At 39.9% G+C, this 12,959-nt stretch overlaps 1 protein-coding gene across 17 annotated transcripts in view; it reads left to right on the top strand.

The window, feature by feature from the left end:
- Window positions 1-12,959, top strand: part of ESRRG (estrogen related receptor gamma) — a 396,844-nt gene that overhangs the window by 368,987 nt on the left and 14,898 nt on the right. The gene's annotated exons all lie outside the window — the stretch shown is intronic.

The raw sequence follows: 12,959 nt of genomic DNA, 5'->3' as shown, positions 1-12,959 counted from the left end.
GTAGTGCACGCGCTGTGCAGGGTAATCCCATTAGTATCATAGACCCACAGAGGGCAGTGTCTGACAAGAGGCTTCGGTGGGCATTTCAGGAGATGACGAAGAGGGTGTTGACAAGGGAGTATTTGCATACTCATATCCATCATCAGCCAGCATCGGTGATGAACATACAATCTTTCAGAGAACCTGCATGGTGGCAAAAAATACGCCAAGAAAGACCTTATGACACGGGGAGATCGGAACACAGGCTGCCGTGGGTCTCCCGAGTTCCACTGCTGCAGCCAACACAGGTGAGCGAGAATTTGCCATCAGTTGCTCTGGACAAGTGTACCGTCTGCGTGGCAGAAAGTGGTAGCTATTTATATACTGAATGGCAACACTAAACAATTTAGAAGAAGCAGTGAAGTGTGTCCTATCCAATTAAAAATGCAGTGAGAATTTTAGGTAGGCAAAATGTAATTATTTAATTGGAATTTGACCGGGATGCTTTTCCACTGTTAAAATAAGTATAAATTACATGAGCTGTAAAACTTTAAATTATGAAAATATTTTGAGGTCTTTGAGCATGGTAATTGGAGCTATATATTCAACTTTGGTTTTAACCTGACGCTTCGTAATAGCTGTTCCCTAAAGCAAGTTTGGCTGGTTTTTTTTATTTTTACATTATCGGATATCCCTTAGTGAGGCAAATTAGCACTCAGTCTGGAAAATATTTAAGTGGTACAATCAGATTATTTACACAGACACTTCCATTGTGCAGAGTTCTCTGTGTTCCCAAATATTTGTAGGTTCGCATCCTCAGCTGTCAGTGCTCACACTTGAACCTCCCTCTTTCGTAGAGCTCTATATGAAAATCCATTTAGGCCAATAGAAAGGCTTGCCTTGATTTCACCGGCCTTTGGATCAGTCCCTAAATATACAGGTCAGAATCTGAAACCTGTGTGGACCTCACAGCTTTATTACTTACCTTCTGCTTGACTTACCACTTTTGTTTGAATGGAGGAGGAGGACTAAGTGCAATTCCTTGCACAAATGGTCTGTTCTTTCCTTTTATTATTATCATTATTATTATTATTAGCAAGGAAGAGAATCCTACTGTGGAGAATTAGGGTTATTTCCTGTACGCAGAATCAGAGTCTGCTCTTATCTGGAACCATATTTCAGCCCTTATGGAAACATCAGCATCTGGGCTGAATGATAGAATGTTTATCGTGAAATATATTATTTAACTGTTTATGTTATCAATATGGCGCAGATAAAAATCTACAGAAAGCCTGCATTTAATGCTTGGGAGGATTTTAAAAGACTATCGAGCATGCCTCTGGAAATAGGTTCTCTGCTGCTGTGGCTGCAGACAGTGATTCTAATTGCTTGAATCATATTGTCTAAAATACACTTCCCAATTAACTTCCTGTCAGGTTGAGGAATTCCAGGTATTTATTCTGTAACTTTTCTATTGGTGAAGAGTGTTCTGGGGTTCCCTAAATGCAAACCACTTTTATTTTCTTAGGAAGTTTTTTTTTTCCCCCCTCACTCACTAAAGGCTTTTCCTTCTCATTGAGTTTTGCTCTTCAGCTTTTTGCTCGCTGCTTTTCAAGGATTGAAGGCAAGTCCTGTCCTGGTACTCCCATTGATACATTTGTACAGTGCTGAGGTACAGGCTCCATGTTACATCCATACTTGGCTCGTTATCCTCTTATCAAGCTCTTTGCATCCCTTTGTTTATTTGAGGAGACAGGAAGACTGTGTGAAGGCTGCTTAGTCAGGGATATCAGCGTTGTTGGCAGGGGAGTGATTGCCAGTTGAAAAACAAGGCATTATTGCTCATTTTTTCCCTCTTATTAGTTTGATTACATTTGCAAATCAAATCAATCCATCAGACATGATCAGGCCTCGTCCGCATTTTAAGGAATAGTAATCTCCGTCTAATAAGATGCAAATGTGTCACATCGGTAAGTAACCAATAAATCATCGTCTTGTCTTTGGCAATCATTAAATATCAGAACCAACAGTCAATTTTTAGTATTTTCAATTTGCGATATGCCGCTGGAATATAAAGATAGATGGACGTAATTACACAAACCAAACACTATTTCAGTTCATTCCAGACAGCAAATTTAGTGGAAGGTATAACTGGCTTGTCATCACACTACATTATTCCTGGCGGTTCATGCAAAGTTCACAGACAAGCTTCGAATGGACATTGCTTTTTTTACTTCCCTTAACAACATTCCCACTACCACCACCAACTTCAATAAATGACTTGAAATGCTGTAGGACATCACTTCCATCAGTGCACAAAAAGGCACAGAAAGAGAAACATTGCCTCTTTTCCCAGCGCAGGCACCTCGTGCATGTGTAAGACTGAAACCCAAAAGTTTCCTAATCCTTGCTACATTCTTCCTCTCTTTTTCTCTTCTTTTTTTTTTTTAAGACATTTTAATCTGAAACTTCAGGGTTTGCGCTGACACGGAATACATTTTTCATAATTTTTGCCAGTTAGCACACATTTAGTAGTTTAGGAGCAGAATGAAGACAGACAGTGAGAAGGATTGGCACACCAGCTCCCCTCTCATCCTCCCATTCCCATCTTCCTAAAGGAATGGAAATTTAAATGTTTTTTCTTTATCTTTTTTTTTTTTTTTTTTAATTGATTTGGGATTTGGGAAAATTGATCGCCTCATGTGCATCCCAGGGATTAATTGATATGTTCTTCGTCTGATTCGCAGTGTTTTCCTTTCCATTAGTGGCTCTATTTGTATACAATTTACATGCTTTTCAAGAGAGAAAAAGACATAAGCTTATATGCTGGCAGCACTAGTGGTAAAAGAAACCCCAATCTTGTCTTAAACAGCATAGCTTTTACCCAGATATTTCAGACGGGTTTAATATTACAGGATACAGACCCTAAAAGTGCAGACCTGCAGGCAGGCCGCTAATTTCGAGAAGAATTTGTGCCTGTTGGAAATTACATTGCTGGCCCTTCTTGCAGTACGGAGTGGCATGAGAGAGAAAGGGTGCAAAATACGGTCCCTCTGCTATGACGCCAGCGACTCTGCGGAAATAAGAAAAGAGGATTTTGCAGGCTTGTGCTGACTTATGTAGGTTTCCAGCGCACCAAAGCCAGACAGTGGGCTTACTGTGTTTGACCTTAAGAAGCTTCTTGCCGTCAGCGGCGTGCCCTGAGCGGACCTGTCACTTGTGTTTGTCTCAGCTAACGTGCTTGGAGAAGCTGAACCTCAGGTGCTTTGGAGTGACTTTGGGAGAGATCCTTTAGCCCCCTCCGTGAGAAAATAATTTTCACAGTAGTAGTTTGATTTGATTTGGTAAAGGAATTAAATGGAAATTAGGGAAGAGGCTTGCTTGTGAGTACACCTACTTGCTTTGGGCTCCCCCAGGCGTTGAGCTGCTGTTAAGGGGCAAAGGGTGGGGAGAGTGATTTTGCAAACGTGAACATGTAAGTTCCAGGATAGTTGCTACATGTTCCTTATTCTTGGCATCAAAAATCTTGTTCTTTGGTGAGGGAACACTGCAAAGAAGTACTTGTGAGCTGCACACAGTATTAATGACACATGCCAGAGATTTAGGCAACTTACAAACGTACCGTCAATTAACAACTACTTCTTCTTGCTATTTTGAAACAAAAGATGTAATTACCTGGTTTTACCTACTTTGATCCTCAAACTGGTGTAAATTTGTAGCAGCTTTGTGAAAGCAAGAGGTTTATGCCAGATTTAAAATGAAGCAACTAAGCAACGTTAGCTCTGTTGTTTTAACAAAGCTTGAGTTTCCTGGCACTTTTTTCCCCCAAGATTTCTTTACATTAGCATGTTCCTGGATGTTGCATACCTCAGTTGCCTAGACTAAGGCTGCCTAGGTCTCTTGCAAAAGTCTCCCCTGTTACTGTAATCTCCAGAGACTTTGGTGAGTAAAAGCTGCGCGCAGAGGCTGTGTGCCTAAGAGGCTCAGTACCAGAACCTTATGTTCTGTCTAACCAATGTACATACTACCATGGTATGTTTAATTTGCTTTTTCATCAAATCAATAATGGGTCTAATTGAAAAAATTGGCAGAACTACATAAACCGTAACTACCAATGTCAGTGTTTTGAGGAAATCGGAGATGTTGCGCAGCTATGCAAGTGACACCTGCGTTAGCAGTGCACCTCTGTTACAAATGTGTACAGAAACAAACGTTGCTCAGGTGCAGCATCTGTACCAATTGATCACTATGCTATCAGAATTAATCACCTGGTATTCAGCTCAGAGAATAAAATTTACATCTTAATGTATGACACTTATTCCAGCACATACATGCACTACTAAAAATGGTAGTGTTCACTCCTGCTGGAAAGTGTGCATCTATTTTTGTAGGCAAAGTCTAGCAATTCTCATTCTTAGTAAATTCCCAAACACTTGGGATGGCTGCTTCTATTAAGTTACATCCTTTCAAAGATGAACTCTTGCAGGACTGTGCAATAAAATGGATTTTGTCCCTGGAGTTATGTGTCTAAAATCCTGCCCTCGCTTTCTTCTCAAGAAAAAGAGATTTTTGAGGATCTCTAGTGCTCCATGGAAAATAACCCGTGTGAAGATAAATAAGTAAAGTTTGGCACCGGGCAAGATTGGCAGGCCTTCACCAAGATGGTCCAGCAGTGTTGCAGGTGCATTGGCTAGCAGTGTGGAGAAGCTTGTGTGAGAACTACACAAAATTGTAGCACGTGCTCTCAGTTCCGCCAGTGGCGCGAGCGCTCAGATAGCCCTGCCGCTGCGAACGGAGCTGTGCTTTCTGCGGGGGCTGCTTGATGTCCGTGGGGCTGGCAGAAAGATTCAGGCCAGGTGCACCAACTGCAGGATGAGAATTATAAAATATTAATTTTAAAAGAAAGAAGTGCAGATTTCAACTTTTATGTTCTGTATAATTGCAGAGCTAGCAGGATTTTAAAATATGGCAAAGCCTAAGTCATTAGCATAGGGTAATCACCTTTGCTGCTTAAAACCAAAATAATAACAACAGAAAAGGTATTGCACATTGACACATGGAAATTTAATGCTTTTCGGAGAAATTTTGTAGGGATTTTTTATTATGTGGCTAATTACATATTTACATGTAATGGCACTAGCAGAGCTATTACAGTCCATTGGGTAAATAATATGCATTTTAAAAACCATTTATAAATATGTATTTATTTGATGGACCAGAACGTTTTTTTGAAGTCATTCTCATCCACTGAGTAAATAATATATGGATTGCTTTTAAAAATAAATATGTATTTCCTCAATAGACATTCCAGGCAATTGGGTAAACAGTATTCATTTCTCAAATGTTAAAAAAATACATACAAATGTATAGAAATCTGGCCTAAACGTGTATCTTCCTCAGAGATCAAAATGACTCGAAAGGTGTCAGGCATAGCTTTGAAATTTCTGTTCTGAATTGTCAGTTTGTGTCACAACCTGGAGTTAATTAAATGTATTTTCATACATACAGTAAAATATCAATGTCTGTTCACAGTTTTATAACACTAGTGCACTTGAACCTCTTACTCCGTGTTATAAAGTCAACACTATGTGGCTAAGATCCTAGTTTTACTTTGTGTTCATCTTAATACAATGCAAAATGCATTAATTCTGTGGGCGTAGTCCTGTGTCCGTAAGATAGACATGACAAAACCCGTAGTCACCTGAGTGGCAGCCACCTCAGACCATCGTACTGCTCGGCTTAAACTTCCTCTTTGTGGTGTCCTGGTCTTTTTCTGACGATTGGCTGGTGGGCAAAGTATGAGAAAACGAAGAACTGTTACCTTATGTGGGCTTGATGCAGGGCCTGTTGATGTGAGCAGGATTCTTTCCACTGGCCTCAGAGGGCTTTAGTTCAAGCCAGACATAAAGATCTGCCATAATCCATAGAGGCAGCCCAACACAAGGAGCTGAAGGCTAAATCCCTTCCTTGACTCTGACACTGACTTACCGTGTGACCTTGGGCAAATCATTTAACTTCCTTATGCTGAAACTGTGATTTATACCTCTAATTTTGGCAGTCCTTTGAGAGCTATAGATTTAAAACATTAAGTATGATTCACAGCATGCTAGGATTGAAAGATGCGAGCACAATGAATGCATCGCTGGTTTATTTCTTTTACATACCATAGGCTAGAACTTACCCATTCTTTTCTAAACATTTTAGCCAGTTATCCCTTCATTCATTTCATGTACTTCTTCTGAAAGCCAAATATACTTTGTTAGGTGTTTTTTTTCATGAAAATATTAATTGTGGTTTTCAAGCATTAAGCAAACAGAACAGCACAGCAGCCCTATGAATTAATACATATAATCGTAGCTTTCACAGAAAGGCTGTGGGACAGGGGGATTAAATGATTCCAACAGAATCACAGAGAAAGCCAGTGGTAGATTTGGGAGGCTGAATGGTCTTTCTCCTCTTCTTCCTGTGTACATTTACCTCACACTTCATCTCTGCCTCCAACAGCATCTGTGATAGGCTCCTGAAAACTGCTGCTTTTAGTAAGTTAGTCAGCTGTTTGACAAGGGTGTATTTGGCAAGTGTCAGTTATAAATGATGTGTGCCCTGTGCAGTCAGGATAGTTAAGCTGGGACCCATTGTCAATCTAATTGTTACTTTGATATTGAAAGAATGAAAATATAAATACATAGTGAGAATGTTTGAACTGGAGCTCTATTACAAAACCAATCACAGCAGCAGTGAATTATCACAAAAGCTTTTGAAGCCATCCTTCATGGCTGTTCTTGCGCAAGTGTCCCCGAGTCGGCTGCTGATTTGGTCTTGGTACCCAGTATTGCCTAAGAGCCCAGCAGACATGATGGTTTGAGAGAACATGTGAGGAAATGTTCACGTTCTTCCTTCTCAGATCACTGACAGAGCAGATAAAGTCCATAAGGCAAGCCATAGTGAGTGGCTGGTCACTGTAAGACAGGATGAGCAAGAAACGGGCATTTGAAAGCAAGTCATGGGACGAGAAGGAAGCCAAAGAAACAAAAGAAGATCCAGCGGTATTAGTATTTTGTTTCAGACCTCTCTAATGGTACATCCACAACAAAACACAACGGTTTCTGTGTAATTTAAAACTACTGACAAATATGTCCAAATACCAGATGGTAGAGCCCAACATGTTGTGGTTGCTGGTATGTAGAACACAGGGTAAGGAATGCAAAGCGAAGCCCAATTCTCATGTCATAGTCAAAGTAAAGCTTTCCAGAGCACCGAGAGCTGCATCACGAAAAAAACGTGTAGGTGAATTAGTGCGCACCAGTTAAGAACTGGGCATCACTGGTGATGCTTTAAATTGTCCTACGGGTGCCCAGAAGGAATAAAGAGGGTCTGACAGGAGAAGAATGCAGATAAAGGGAAGGCTGAAAGCAATGGTGAGAGAAACGTGGTCACGTAAAGTAGCTCTGAGCATACCTAATGCTTTTGTAAAAGCACGTGAGTAGCGGAGATTGCCTGCCTGCCTGGTCGTTATAAGTCACCAGTTTGCTAAGACGTGGCACTGGGAGTAGCTCATCACATCGAACGTGAAGGATGAGAAAGAAGGTATTAAAGATCACCTAGGGAAGGGTATCTGTGCATTAAAAGATGGGTGAATTGAAAAATGTGAAGGTGCTGAGGGATAAGGTGGCACAGCTGCAAAAGGAAGAGTTTGTATCTTAGTCGCTCTATGGCCATATTGAATATGACTGTTAAATTCTCTGTATAATTAAAAGAGATAGGAGCATTCATACATTTTGTTGCAAATTGATACAATCTTTTTTGACAGTGATCTGAATAAGATTGTGCTATAGTTTTTAATTTAGCAGATTAAGAAGCACAATTAAAATATCAGGAATAAGATCATAATCTAAACCTCTGGGTTTTTTTTGGTTATCTCTGCCATGTTGATAACAAGAGCCTGTGTATGTAACAATTACCTCCAGTACTGTAAATTTACTCTAGTTTGTGGGCTGAAGTGTTAATAAATACCTTGCAGTATTCCAGAGGGAGAAGCTTTCCATCTAATTAATAAAACTGGGAAGAATACCCAGGACACTGAACCATATCTTTCTTATTAGTGTTGGCTTCTACAAAGGAGAATCCCTGAATCTCAACACATTAGTAAATGTCATACTCCTGGGTTGCACAGAGACCTCTTGAAAAACTGCTGATTTGCTGTGGAAAAAAATCACCATAGACTTCCGAAACAATTTGGCTGGGGAATACCAAGTGTAGAAAATCAGTGTAAAGCATGGCATGCATTATAACAGCTAAGGTTTCTGCCATGTTTGGTGAATCTTGGAGGAGAAAACATACAATTATATCCCCGTTTCCCTTCCATTTTTGGTTTGTACTCATGCTAATATTTTTCTCTATGTCCGAGTGTGGTCTTACTGCAGTTTGGTTTTTAGAGACTTAGCAAAAACTCTCCTTTATTTGGTCTCTAAACCAGGTTTCTTGTATACTGATATGTAAGCTGCCTGTAACTGTTTTTTAAATGGGGGGGAAGGATCACTTGAAGAAGGAAAATGTTTAAAGCCCGATATGGAAATGAAAGTCTTTCACAAAATACGTAATGCTGATTCCCTTTTCCATTGCAGTAATCAGTATCTGGCAAAAATAAACTTTGTCTCACTATACCTGAGCCAGTTCCATTTCAAGGCAGTTTGCAGTAAATCACAAATTAACAGCCTAACTTTCTAACTGGCACATAATTCTTTCCTGTTCTTTATTAAAATTATTGCAGTAATCGTACATTATGGAATACTGATGCATTCTCTGACAGACTGGACATTTACCAAAGAGAGTAAAAATTCATGCAGTTCTTTTGTAGAATAAGAAATGCAGGGTGTTACCTCACATTATTATCATTGGGTTTATTAGACTGATGTAGCAAGCTGGTATTACTGCCTCTGATAGAAATAACGTCTTTGCATTTACTTCTTGAAGCCTTTGCTCTGAAAAATGTTGCTGCTGGATATATTTGTATCTGCTTTTCACACTACTGATATGAGTGATTGAGAGGATAAAAAGAGGTAAAGCTGCAGACCTTATCCATGAGGTTGATGCTAATTTGGCTAAATATGAGTCAAGTGGATGGAAAGTGGAGGAGGTAAAAGATCTGTCAGATTTTTGGCTAATACAGTCTTCTCAGTTTTCATAGTCCATGCTTTAGCTGAGGTCTTCACTGAATTCTGGTAACTTATTAGAGCATAAGAAGGCAATTTAAAATGCTCTCCAGGAATCAAGAGTCTAGTGGTGTCTGTATAGTCTAGTATTTTAGATGTTCTAATGTACTGTATATGCTTAAACCTTTCAGTTTGGGTTTGGGTTCCCCCCCCCCCATCAAGAATGTTTATGGTGCTTCCACATACAGTGCAAGGGATAGATCAATTCACACCGTGGACAGTGAATACCAGCCGTACATGCAGTTTCAATAAAGCATGTTAACAGCAGATACTGGTCCTTAAAAGACCATATATCAGGCACCCTCAGCATTATGCTGGAAGAACCCAAATCACACATTCCCTTGCCTGTCTTCAGTTGCAGCTTTGTTGACCCTTTATGACTCTGTTCCCTATTTCAGGAAGTACTCCTCTGATCTGACCTGGGTGATTACATTATTATTTTGTCCTTCAGCAAGACACTATTTTATATGAAAAAAAATACACATTTAATAAGCAAAGAATACTAGTTAACGAGCAGGTGATCCTTACTCATTTAGGTAGCTTGTAGAATACTCTGAGTTTCTTTAGTGCAAATGCGTGCGTACACAGGCTTATGCGAACACAGTTACATATACACTTGGCTTCTTTTATGTATATGATAACATTGGGGCTGTTATGTATCCATTATTTTTGTCTTTCTACAGTAACAGCTCCAGAGTGAGGGCTCAGTTGCTGTGATTTTGAAATTCTTTGCCTGGGGCACATCTCTCTCAGCTCTTCTGTTCTGAACTCTAATTGTAGAAGTAGGCTCCAACCACCTCAAAGAAAGGCAGCCCTAATTCTGAGGCTTCAGTTTTTAGGAAACTAGGAACTGAACCCTATAGGTCATCAACATATACTCTACTGTCTTCAGCAATGATCAGCCTCGGGGGAAGAGACATGGACCCCGTAGTAGGAAGAAGCCTCAGGAAACCTTTTTCTAATTCCTTATGCTTAGAGGTTAGGCTAAATAAAGAAGAAAAATGTCCTTGTCCTTTTATTTTGGATTTGGAGTATTATACCTGGTGCTGTTCTGGCTCTCCATGTAAACATCAGCTCCCTCTCTGAGTTATTGGCTTCAGTGACATCCTTTGGTAAGGAGTTCCGTAGTCCAGCTGCTCTGTGAATGAACAGTTTCCCTCCTTCCTTCAGTTTTGAATTTCTTGAATTTCACTGTCATGGCGCTTGGTCTGTGTTGTGAGACAGGGAGAATAAAAGCTTTAGACCTTTTTGTTATACTATTATTTTATATATACTTTTACTGCATTCTCTCGTACATCACTATTTTGAGGAAAACAACTCCTCCTTTCTGACTATGTTTTCATGAGTGTTCCCAGGTACATTGTTCTGCTTTACTTTCTCTGAACTGTCTCTAAATCTGTCGTATTTTCTTTGGAAAGGGCTGAGCCATTCTGTTGTTAATACTGGAAATCAGAGAGTACTCTTGATATTTTCCTTTTAACTTTTCCTGTCTTCTGAAGTGTTTTTAGCCTCAGCCATGAGCATGACACCAGCTTCACAACTAACCTTGGGCTACTGGAAGAGGTACTAATAGATGCAGTTTTCAAGCTAACGTTTTCACACTTTTCCCTGGACTCTTTCAGCTGGTCACAATGCTACAGTTCTCCATTCTTTTTTCTCACCTAGAGATCATTTAGTCAGCCTCGTCTCACTCTGGAGGGACTAACAATACATACTTGGAAGGCCTTCTGTCTTAAATTGAAGAGGGCACTGGTGGAGGTCACCTCCATAAAGTACATTCGGATGATGCAGGTACCAAGATCATATATAAAGCCCATGTTTCTTTAACTTGCACTGAATTTTGAGAAGTATTTTCATTTTCAAACTGAAAATAAAATAATGTAGGACAATGTTGCATGAAATTGCATCTCCCGTGCTGCCTCCAGTGAAAGCCTATCATCTAACTTCACCTCTGTGCATCTGCTCAGGATAATGCATTTAGAAATCAGTGATGTTTTGCTTTTTTAGTCTCAGAAGCAAGTGACCTGGATTCACTTTTAAGAATATGATTTGCAAACTTGTTGACTAGGATTCTTCATTTGGAGGATGAGTTGATTTGTCCATATAAATCCCCTTTGTCAAATTTAATAGATGGATAAAGTGACCCCTTGCCTTCCATAGGAAAATGCATAGTCCTTAAAAACCACATGATTTTTTTTGAGAAGCGTGAGAGGGTTTTACATCTTTAAGAAACCAAACAAATTCCAAACTGAATAAGAGAGACGGAGAGAGAAGCCGCCAGCTTTCCCAAGTGTCTCATCCTCTCCCCTCTGTCATCCTGAGGCAATGTGGCTGCATTTGTGTGTAGATTTATAGTTTATCTTTATCTATGGCTTCATCTGTAGGTAGCTATTATAGCCGCCTTGCCTGGATATTGTTTGGGCCTGATAGATCTGTCTGTAGTTCATCAAAGGGGAGCTGAGTGGCTAAAAGCCATTGGGTCCAGCTGAGGATGAAATACGAGCCATCAGCCTTGGTAATGGCTGTAAAATTTCATAATTACACGGCCTTTATTACATTGCATAATGATCCTGAAGCAGTATGGAACAATTAATTAAGATTTTCAACCGTGGCTCTTTCAGAAATTAAAAGGTGCTAGTGGCTGAGAAATGGGGAACCGTCTTGTCCTAAAAGCATTAGGGATGCTTAAGAAGTACTTCCTGGGTACTTAAAAAAAAGGGTGGGGGGTGGGGGGGAAAAGGAAGAAAAAAGACAAGAAAAAGAAGATCAACCAGTTAGGCAGCTAATGTCGGAGTAACGTTTTTGTACTTTACTGGTAATTCTTAATGTCAAAGCTGGTTCTAAAACTCCTACGATAGTCACTGCCATAAAGCTGTTCCTTTTCTATTCTGTAAAAATTTTCATGCCTTTTTTCCCCTCCTGTTCCGTTCTACCCATTTGTCACATTTATAGAAGTTGAGCTCTGCACATTATTAAATAAATGCATGCCATGACTTAGGAGGAGGGTCACTTAGCTGCGTATTGGGGTGTACTGACCAAGGATTTTCTCTTACGCACTTTTTCATGTCTGAGGCCATTGAAATTCCTTTAAGATCTCTGCAGTTTGACAGACATCCCCAAGGAAGACTTTTCTTTTTCTTTACTGTTTTGATATTTTTCCTTCCTTCTTTTTCTCCTTCGTAAATGCAGCATGTCAGATGTAATATAATATTTTCCATGAGATTGGCCTCAGACCTGATCAGAAGTAATTAGATTCCTAAGGTGCGGCAAAGGTGTCTCCCAGGTTTCTGTTGTACATACTGAAAGAAGAAGTGTTTATATATGTGCAAGGAATACGCAGGGAGAAACACGAGGCTGGAGCCTGTACGTGTACACGTTACCTGTTGTGGTCGATCGCTGGGTATAATTCTGAAGCCAGCAAATTGTGGTCCTCGTGGGGTGTGGAGTGCTCACTGTGCCAATGATAGTAAAACTGATGAAAAGACAGCAAAAATAACCCAGCTGTTCTCCATGCACCGTCAAAACTTTCAGCTCTTACAGGAAGGAGTCTCCCTTTCACTACATGCCTTTTTTCCCCCTTCAAAATATTCTGATTCATATAAACTCTCGATATAACTCTTAGGTAGGATGAGCATTAACTATTGGGTGTTTAAAATTGACTGGTCATCATGTAAGGTCCTGTCGTTCTAAATATTTCATGAGAAGCTAAGGTTTCTCCAAGGCACCTCTAATAATAAACTTTCTGCAGAAAATCTAGAAAGGATTATG

The sequence above is a fragment of the Falco naumanni genome, chromosome 12, assembly GCF_017639655.2.
Source record: "Falco naumanni isolate bFalNau1 chromosome 12, bFalNau1.pat, whole genome shotgun sequence".
Classification (NCBI taxonomy): Eukaryota; Metazoa; Chordata; class Aves; order Falconiformes; family Falconidae; genus Falco; species Falco naumanni.
This window is presented reverse-complemented; position numbering and strand designations above follow the sequence as displayed.